Source organism: Muntiacus reevesi, chromosome 4 (assembly GCF_963930625.1).
Source record: "Muntiacus reevesi chromosome 4, mMunRee1.1, whole genome shotgun sequence".
Classification (NCBI taxonomy): domain Eukaryota; kingdom Metazoa; phylum Chordata; class Mammalia; order Artiodactyla; family Cervidae; genus Muntiacus; species Muntiacus reevesi.
The window spans coordinates 166788567-166799058 of NC_089252.1; the positions used below are offsets into that span (position 1 = coordinate 166788567).

At 35.6% G+C, this 10492-nt stretch overlaps 1 non-coding gene across 1 annotated transcript; it reads left to right on the forward strand.

Moving 5' to 3' along the window:
• The first annotated feature begins 10112 nt into the window (after positions 1–10112).
• LOC136167970 (U6 spliceosomal RNA) lies at positions 10113–10219 on the forward strand. The gene has a single exon (XR_010663140.1). It is a non-coding gene; the product is annotated as a U6 spliceosomal RNA (small nuclear RNA).
• Positions 10220–10492: the final 273 nt, after the last annotated feature.

Genomic DNA, 10492 nt, shown 5'->3' on the forward strand with positions numbered 1-10492 from the left:
AGTGATTTTCTTCTTGAATTAAAGCTATTCTTTAAGAAAAATAAAAGTCATTACACTGGATATTTGAAAAACAAGAACAAAAAGCTGTGTCTATGTCACCAAACAACACAAAAAGAAGTCTCGTATATCAAACAATTTACTTTTATTTTGATGTCAGTTCTTTTTATCAAAAATATTCTCTTTGTCTGCGTCTATACAGAACAGATATCTTGTGATTTAGAACTTCCTGCCAAGATGACTTCAGGGTCATCTTGGAATGAAGCCTTGACCTTGTTATACAGAGGAGTTTTGAATCAGAACTTGCTCACGGAAGTGCAGAGGCAGTGAATTGTTTCAGCTGGGCCTGAGTGTGACCAATTCAGAAAAGTCTAAGGTTGTAATTGCATGGTTGTGTTTCTTCTTAACCTGATGCCATTTTCTGCATCTGCTTAGACTTTATTTAAGGTAAACCTGCCCTGTGCTGTAATTGTGTCAATATTCTTCATATTTTTCAATCTGCCAACAAAGTAGTTCACCTCCTTTCAGCTACCACAACTTTTGACCTAATAATCTATATGTTTTCTTTTCTTCTTTGAAAGTCGTTATGTAGGAATCTTTAGGAATACTCTGAAGACTCTGTCTCTGGCATGATTGTCTGATATAAAACACTAATTTAAGTCAGTTTTTTGACTAGATATTTTGAGGGAAGATATAATGTCCTAGTCCTCTTTATTTAGCACCATTTCACATTATTTGTGCTGGTCCCTTGTTCAGGGTCTCGCTGTCAGCAATAAATAAATTACTCCCCAGCTAGTAAATCACAAAACTCTCCTGAGCTTCTCAGAGAAACAAAGCAGAATGATGAATCTGTAGCCCTAAGAGGTTTATTCATAAATAGCCATTTTGTTTAAGGCACTTTGGTTCCATTCAGTGGAAGATCAGTTTTCCTCCATAAACCACTGAAAAAGTGTTTATCTGGAAAGAAACACAAATGAAATAGTGTTCATTCTCTGATCTCCATCAAATTTTAGGATTTTCTTATGATATTAACAGTATGAAAAAATTACTTGTTTTTGTGTGGATATTTTAAGTGAGGACAGATATTTAAAAATCAGAAGGAATAGCCACCTCCCCCCAAAAAACTGAGTCATCATTGACTTTTTTTCTTTTTCAGCTTTTCCCATCTTTAAGAGGCAGTCCCAGATTTTCAGGGAGAGGAATAGCTCTCATTTGTTCATATTTGAAGTGAGAAATAGAGAAAGTACTGGCAGTCAGGGCTATATATCTTAAGTGACTCAGATAATACTTTTAGTAAGTGCCTTTTTCTTTAGAGATTCAAGTCCAGCCCAAGTGCAACTAAAAGCCTTTCCTCACTGACAATGTCTGGACTCACAAGGGAAATATATTCTGTCACTGTGAACTTATTCCTAAGTGGGATAAAATTTTCTGACTACCATTTAGCTGCTTAAAATTCAGTTGACTAGACACAATATTTTATGATTGCAAGGCATAAATCATGTCAGTGAGGCATCCCTAGGTATTACTATATTAGCTATTTTCTAAATTTTTTGGGAGAAGAGACTTGCATGAAAAAAGTACAGAAGATATTTTTACATATTATTTGTTCTGAGCCCATGCTATCTACTTACATAAATATTGAGAAAGAAATAGCTGTGTACTATGAAGACTATATGAATGAATTTGTATATTATAAGCATAGTGACAATCTAGAGCTATCTTTTTTAGCTTGTTTTATTCCGAGTCCTTTTGCCCAAGAATACTTAACCTTCTAAAGTCAATGTGTTCTTTATAAGTTGTTCTGAAAAATAATCAAATATTAACATTTTATTTAAACTTAAGTTAAAACTGATATTGCATGTACCACTGTCAAAAAGGTTACTGAGAAAGGAAGCAAAGAGCTACATGTGACATTCATTGTGCATGTCCGCAGTATTCTAAAGAATGAGGAATGCATAGGAATTAAGGACAAAGAGAACCCAGCTTTTGGCTCTTACAACAGAATAGATTTTAGTTTCCAGTTTTTGTGGTCAGAGTATACTTTGTTTTGTGGAACAATATTGATGAAGTAGTAGTTTTGTTCTTATATAAAAAGCATTTTATGTTTGTAGAATCCTTGGCTATTTATTTGTTTGGTTTTACCTCATAGGGTGAGGGACAAAAGCTATTATTTTCATAAAGAAAAGGCCACTGCCAGCTTTAACTCAAGGTCGGTGTGCTTTATTCATGGTCACTGGGGTTTATGTTTCCATTTTAGCGTCTGCCTTTGAAATTATCTGAGGAAGGCATTTCAGAATTGAAACCCCCAAATTCAGTTGACCACTTGTAATTTGAATGGTATCAAATCATCTGTTTGGAGTATAGGAAATGCTATTCTGGGTCTGACAAAGACCCACTAATATACACCAAACTTTTGGTTAAGCCCTTGAGAAAGTCGTAAAATTAATTAACAGATGGTCTTGCCCTCAAGGGGTTTGCTCACAGTGGGCTCACGCTCTGGATATATATTAGAATTGCCTGAACAGCTTATAAAAATTGCTAACACCCAGCTACTGATTCTTATTTGGCTTGCATGCAAGCTGGGCTGAGAACTGCAGATCCTGGAGTGTCATTACTTTTAAAGACACTTTAAAGTGCACACGTGAATCATTTGAGGCTGTGGTTACAATGGAAAATCTGTCCGTTTGGGATGTCCTTATTGGTCTATGATTGATATGAGAATAAAGGGACACAAAGAGAATCCAAGGTGACCTAAAGAAAGAGGGGAAAAAAGAGATTAAAAAAAAAAAAGAAGTAAGAGGAGGTAGAAAGGGAAGGTAAGGAAGATAAGTAAGTGGGATTTTTTTTTAAGTATTGGGAATTTACATTAAAAAAACTCAAGTATAAATTAAAAGTTTTGCCTTTAGTAAAAATAAAGTCAATATTATGAGTAGAAACTTTAACACGAAGAATAAACTAACAGTGTATGTTTTGTGGCAGAATTTCTTTGCCAAAATTCATGATAGTATCATAATGATAAATTTGTGTTATTCAGTAGCTAAGTTGTGTCTGATTTTGGTGATCCCGTGGACTGCAGCACACCAGACTTGCCTGTCCTTCCCTATCTCCTGGAGTTTGCTCAGTTTCATGCACACTGAGTTGATGATGCTATCTAACCATCTCATCCTTTGCTGCACCTCTCTCTTTTTGCCTTCCGTCTTTCCCAGCATCAGGATCTTTTTCCATGAATCAGCTTTTCGCATCAGGTGGCCAGAGTGTTGGAGCTTCAGGTTCAGTATCAGTCCTTCCAGTGAATATTCAGGTATTCAGGGTTCATTTCTGTTAGGATTGACTGGTTTGATCTCCTTGCTGTCCAAGGGACTATCAAGAGTCTTCTTTAACACCACAGTTCAAAAGCATGAATTCTTCAGTTCTCAGCCTTCTTTATGGTCCAACTCTCGCATCAGTACTACTGGGGGCGTGGTGGGGGGGATAGCTTTGACTCTATGGACTTTAGTCAGCAAAGTGATGTCTCTGCTTTTTAATATGCTGTCTGGGTTTGTCATAGCTTTCCTTCCAAGGAGCAAGCATCTTTTAACTTCATGGCTGCAGTCACCATCTGCAGTGATTTTGGAGCCCAAGAAACTAAAATCTGTCACTGCTTCCACTTTTACTCTTCTGTTTGCCATGACGTGATGGGACCAGATGCCATGATCTTAGTGTTTACAATGTTGAGTTTTAAGCCAGAGTTTTCACTCTTCTCTTTCAACCCTCATCAAGAGGCTGTTTAGTTCTTCACTTTCTGCTGTTAGTCTGAGCTTGTTGATATTTCTCCCAGCACTCTTGATTCCAGCTTGTGGTTCATCCAGCCCAGCGTTTCACATAATGTACTCTGCATATAAATAAGCAAGGTGACAATATATAGTTTTGACGTACTCCTTGCCCAATTTTGAAGCAGTCTGTTCTATGTGCAGTTCTAACCGTTGCTTGTTGATCTGCATACAGGCTTCTCAGAAGACAGGTAAGGTGTTCTGTACTTCAATCTCTTTAAGAATTTTCCAGTTTTTTCTGATCCACCCAGTCAAAGGGTTTAGTGTGATCAATGAAGCAGAAGTAGCTCTCTGCACGGTCGCTCAGCCATGTCTGACTCTTTGTGACCCCATGGACTGTAGCCCGCCAGGCTCTTCTGTCCATGGGACTTTTTACCAAGCAAGAATATTGGAGTGGGTTCCCATTTCTTCCTCCAGGGCATCTTCCTCACCCAGGAAGCAAATCCAAGTCACCTGCATTGGCAGGCAGATTCTTTACCACTGCACCACTTGAGAAGTAAATGTTTTTCTGGAATTCCCTTGCTTTCTCTATGATCCAATGAATGTTGCCAATTTGATCTCTGAGTCCTTTGCTTCTAAACCCAGCCTGTACATCTAGAAGTTCTTGGTTCACATACTGCTGAAGCCTGGCTTAAAGGATTTTGAACATAACCTTACTAGGAGTTGAATTGAGTGCAACTGTATGGTAAATTTAGCTAGTTGATTTCTACAGCTTGATGGCATTTGGATCAATTCTGCAAAATTTTTTCACAATTTTATCAGTGAATTTCCTTAATTTTTTTATTGTCAAACCATCATCTTTTGAAAAGATATCCTCATTTGTGTTCATTTTTTTTTTTCTATTTCAGTTTTTAGCAGATCTTATCATTAGATCTTCATTGGCCAAAATCTCAGTGTGGTGTAATCTACTCTCTCAGACCATTTGAGCAGATTTAACGTTATCCCCACACTTTTTCAATTTTAGGTATTTGCAGCTTCCTTCTATAGTCGTTTTCCATTGTTATGTTTTTATTTTTCCCCCGTTTTGACAGTTTCTCCAAATCAGATAATGACTACACATAAATTATTTGGAAAATGAGGGTTTATTTTGATTTAAGGAAGAGGAGACGTGATTTAGAAGTGATTAATTTCATAGACAGTCCAGTTTTTAGTGAATACTTTGGTGCTATGACAACTTTGATTTCATCAGCACACGGGTACTTGGCGTATCACCACTTATCTAATGAAGGTCTTTCTGCTCTAGAGTTCCCTTATTCACATTCATCAGTAATCTGACTGCACTGTGAATCCACTTGTGGCTTTCAGCTAAGTGGAAGAAATCAGTGCATTAAAACTCTGCCACATAACAGAATTTTGAGGGTCAAAAAGAAGAGGATATTGACCCAGTTTAAGACTTCTGATTCTATTTTATTCATCCATTGTGTATTTGCCCTCCTTACACAGTCAGGCTTATTTTGTACCTCTTTGTTTTTGCTCTCCATTTTCTATTGATGTCTTTGCAACTGGGTAAACTTTGACCGCTACTCTGCAGATTACGCACTCTGATCTGACAGTGCATGGATGACCCTAAAGGCTACTGTTGTGTCATAGTGAGAGAAATGTTAGAGCCAATTCCTAATGTAATCAGTGAGGCTCCCCAAGACCCCAGCACCTGCATTTTTGCTTAAAAGTGACCAATGCTAGTTCTGTTTACTTAAAGGGTGAAGATCAATCATGGATCCGCAGTTCGTTCATTCCCAGGCTAGATATATCTGCAGTTCCCCATCTAACCCTTGATACTATACATTCCATTTCAAGATCTCATTCATGCTCACAGCTTGAGGACATTTACCTACACTTTCTAAATAACCCCAATTTCTATTTGAATCTGAAAAAGAATTAAGTCTAAAAACATAGCATCAGTATTTTTATTTCTGTTTTTAGTTTCTAAACAATGTGTGTGTTGTTATGTCACTGACCCAATAATTTTAACTTTTCTTATCACTTTTAAATGTTGTGAAGACTAACAAACTTATGTATTGAAACACTTTAATAAACACAGCAGGCTGTTTATAAATGCATTTCTGGAAGAAAATGTTCTTAGCTGTACATTTCAATTTCTCTTCATTGTTCTGGGTTTTTGGAAAGCAGGTTTAGTATATGTTTGCATAACTTACCCGGATTTAAATAATAGAAGAGATTTTGTAAGATAAATGGTCATTATATTAAGAAAATAGTAAGATATTTCAAAGTTTCATAACAGGTTTGGTTTTTACTAACTACTGTAAACTGAAACTATTTTTTTCTGGTAACTCTGAACATTTCCCTGTATGTTTATTTCTATAAAATAATAACATCATAGTATACATTTGAGAAGTAATAAATGCATTCTAGAATTTCAGAAAGGTGTAGCTAATCTCCACCTTAAAATACCATGATAAAAATGAAGTGTTTTGAAGAAAGCAGAAAGACCAGCAATTATCTATAGGTATGTTTAGTCCTCCCTGGAGAAGGAAATGGGCTAGAGATACATTTTATAGTATATCAGGAATTTTTATAAGTAGTATTTTAATAAACCTTTACTAAAAAAAAGAGTTATATGCATTCACATGCAAGAAAATAAAATAGTTGTGCAATTTTAAGATACTGGTTACCTTTTGAATCATTTGCATGCTATACTATACTTTGACTTTTTTCTCATTTAATTAGAAATAATGCTATCCCTTTAACTATATAACTTTTTTCCAAGTGCTACATATAAGGACCAATTTTCTTAAACATTTTTTTCTTTACTTTCAAAACTATATTATTCATGAAAAACATTTTTATTTGTAACAAATTTGATATGTTTAAATTTCTGTATTCATCTTTTGTTATTAGTTGATATGGCTGCAGAAGTTCTAAGTTCATGATTTGGGCATATTTCCATTTTATTAGCTGTTATTTATTTTCAAAAAATCCACATATATAAAGCTTGCAAGTTTTTATAATACTATGTTTAACTATATCCATAGTTGTCTTCCATATATAACTCTTAGCTTTCACTGAATAGCTCAGAGAATTTTTATCCCTCTGTATTCTGTTTTCTTGTTTATCACTTAAAGAGATTAAAATTCAAGTCCTAAACTTCCTGAATTCTCAGAAGTGTACCAGCAAGCAGAGGCATCTTGAATGCAGTAGATTGCTGTTGACTGAATCTCAGGAGTGTCTCTTCATCTGATGAACCTGTTTGTGAGGCCTGCATTTGTTAAGCTATCAATTATACATGTGGTTCTCCATCTTTAAAATTGCAGGAGATGGGTTAGTACTGAGAGCCATAATTATATTCAGAAGTTGGGAGGCAGAGGGTCAGAACAGAGTTCTTGCAGCAGTGAAAGGTGAAAGGTGGCTGCTGACTCAGCTACGGTCCATCCGCTTCCTCCGCTTGATTTTACCTAATGCCGTTTGGTTTGGGCACAAAGGGATTCCCTTTAGATGAACCAAGAGAGTAACAAAGTCTCTTTATTCTTTTCAGCCTCTTAGGAAAGAAACCAAGATGCCTTTGACAACTAAAACCTTATTGATTTTAATTTCTATGGCTACAGTTATATTTGAAGTGTGTATGATCAAGTAGAAGAATCTGGATAGATCTGTGCAACTGGTATCCTTTATCACCATCATCTTAGGCATTAAAATAGGGCTAAGATTAAAATTATCAACCAAAGGAATATCAGTACTTAAATATAGCTCAATATTATTTAAGAAGTATAGATGCCAATATTTAAAAGGCTGAGTCTTAAGCCCAATAACAAAATGAGTCTTTACTCAAAGAAAAATAATTGGTTCACTTTAATCAGTACCTGAAACACAATAAAGTTTGGCACAAAAATGACAATAGCATCTCTAATAAAGATCAAATTTAAATTTAAAAGTTTTTGGACTAAGTCTCAAATTATTTATTGAGTGACTGTATCATGAGGCACTTTCTTTCTAATATTGAAATACAAACTAATTATTATTATTTCACAATGGGAAATGAGAGCTATTAAAGATACTTTATAACCCCTGCAGATTTTTTGAAGTTTTAAAAATGGTGCTTTATTCAAACTATGTGGTTTTGGTTAGGACCTATGTTTGTAATGCAAATTTTCTAGATATAAAGATTATTTTCCCTCAACTTTGTTTTCACAAAAATACTAAATTGATTAATATTAGTTTTAGATGATATTAAACATACTACTTGATACTCCATATTTTTTTGTGTGTGTATAAAATTGTCTATCTAGTCAAAGCTTTGGCTTTTCTAGTAGTCATGTGTGGATGTGAGAGTTGGACTATAAAGAAAGCTGAGTGCTGAAGAATTGATGCTTTTGAACTGTGGTGTTGGAGAAGACCCTCGAGAGTCCCTTGGACAGCAAGAAGATCCAACCAGTCCATCCTAAAGGAAATCAGTCCTGAATATTCATTGGAAGGACTGATGTTGAAGCTGAAACTCCAGTACTTTGGCCACCCTGATGGGAAGAACTGACTCATTTGAAAAGACCCTGATGCTGGGAAAGATTGAAGGTGGGAGGAGAAGGGGAAACAGAGGAAGAGATGGCTTGATGGCATCACTGATGCTATGGACAAGAGTTTGAGTAAACTCCGGGAGTTGGTGATGGATAGGGAGGCCTAGGATGCTGCAGTCTATGGGGTCACAAAGAGTCAGACATGACTGAGCAACTGAACTGAATTGAAAATTGTGTTATATAGTACTGATTTTTCTGAAATCTGGGTAAACAAAATGGAAACTCATGTCTAATGTTATCTGGATATTTTATTTCAAAATACTTAAATACATTAATACTAACTTTCATCCTATGCTGAGAAAACGTAAGCAATCTTAAGTGTTGAGCCAATTTTCTGTTAGGAATGTGACCAAAATTGACTGGAGAGGGAAAACTTGATGATTCTTTTAGGAAATCATTTTTAAGATTGTTTTATAAAGATGCAACTTTAGCTAACGATTAGGGAAATTGTCAAGAATAGGGTTAAGTTTAGTTTTAGAACCGAATGTGATAATTTAGTGAACACTCAGTGTTAGGAATGTTTTTTGAGCCTTATTCATATCATTCTTAGGAGAAGGTAATGGCAACCCACTCCAGTACTCTTGCCTGGAGAATCCCATGGACAAAGGAGCCTGGTGGGCTGCAGTCCATGGGGTCACTAAGAGTCGGACACGCCTGAGCGACTTCACTTTCACTTTTCACTTTCATGCATTGGAGAAGGAAATGGCAACCCACTCCAGTGTTCTTGCCTGGAGAATCCCAGGGACGGGGGAGCCTGGTGGGCTGCCGTCTACGGGGTCGCACACGGTTGGACACGACTGAAGCGGCTTAGCAGCAGCAGCATATCATTCTTAGACCCTTGGGCCTCTCTTTCTTTGAAAAATAAAGAGTGAAATACAGTTTTTACTTATCTCCAATTTAAATAATAAAGTGAATTTCAAGAGCCCAAGTTGTTATCAGTGTTACAAAATATAAGTTCATAGGATTTAAAGTAAAAAAAAAAAAAAAATTGTGTATCTGTGATCTCATTTTTCTCCTTAAACACTGTTTGAACCAAAAGTAAGGCCTCTGCCTCTGAGTCTTCTCTCCTTCACATTTAAAGTGATGATAATAAGTGACCTTTCATGAAAAATTCTGAGGTTGTACTGGATAATGTATTTGGATCTATTTTGCAGAATTTTGAGTGTTATTCCATTTTGGTCCCATTTGGCTTTATTGTGATTTTATCATATGACTATATTTCACCATTTTATTAATAGAAATAATCTTGATATTTAATATATTAGGTAAAACCTCATCTCATTTCAGTTTAAAAATATAAAAGGAAATTAGTAATAACTGATACATGAGTGATCAGGATATGTATACATGATTGTTGTGATAGTGTCTTAAGATTATTTCTATTCAGCTTTAATGTTACATTTTTCACCAAACAGTAGAAAATTACAGGTTACAGCAACTTAACATAGTCGGAATTTATAGTTGAGACATTTCCCTTTCTGTTTTATGCATGTGAGCATCTTGTATCTATAATATATACTTTTTCTGGAATATATTGCTTTCAATATGTGTTGTCATAGCCAGACCTGGACTAAAACTTATCTTTACAAGCAAAATAAATAATACTAGTTTAGTGTATATATATAGTATATATATTTAAATTTAAGATATAGTTGTTAGATACATATATATATATATATTTATTGCCCTAGTGGTTAATAATAATCATGTTATTACAATAATATGTGTGTAGGTTTCATGCAAACACACAAGTATTAAATGTGATATAAAGAAACCTACCGTGCTCGCTTCGGCAGCACATATACTAAAATTGGAACGATACAGAGAAGATTAGCATGGCCCCTGCGCAAGGATGACACGCAAATTCGTGAAGCATTCCGTATTTTTTGAAAGAGATCACCAGTCCAGGTGGGATGCATGAGTCAAGTGCTCGGGCCTGGTGCACTGGGAAGACCCAGAAGAATCGGGTGGAGAGGGAGGTGGGAGGGGGGATCGGGATGGGGAATACGTGTAACTAATGGCTGATTCATATCAATGTATGACAAAACCCACTGGAAAAAAAATATAAATTAAAAAAAAATAAAATAAAGAAACCTACCATATAGAGAATATTTGCTAATGTCAAACAGATTTTGCTTCTACATGATTTCTTTTTCCATC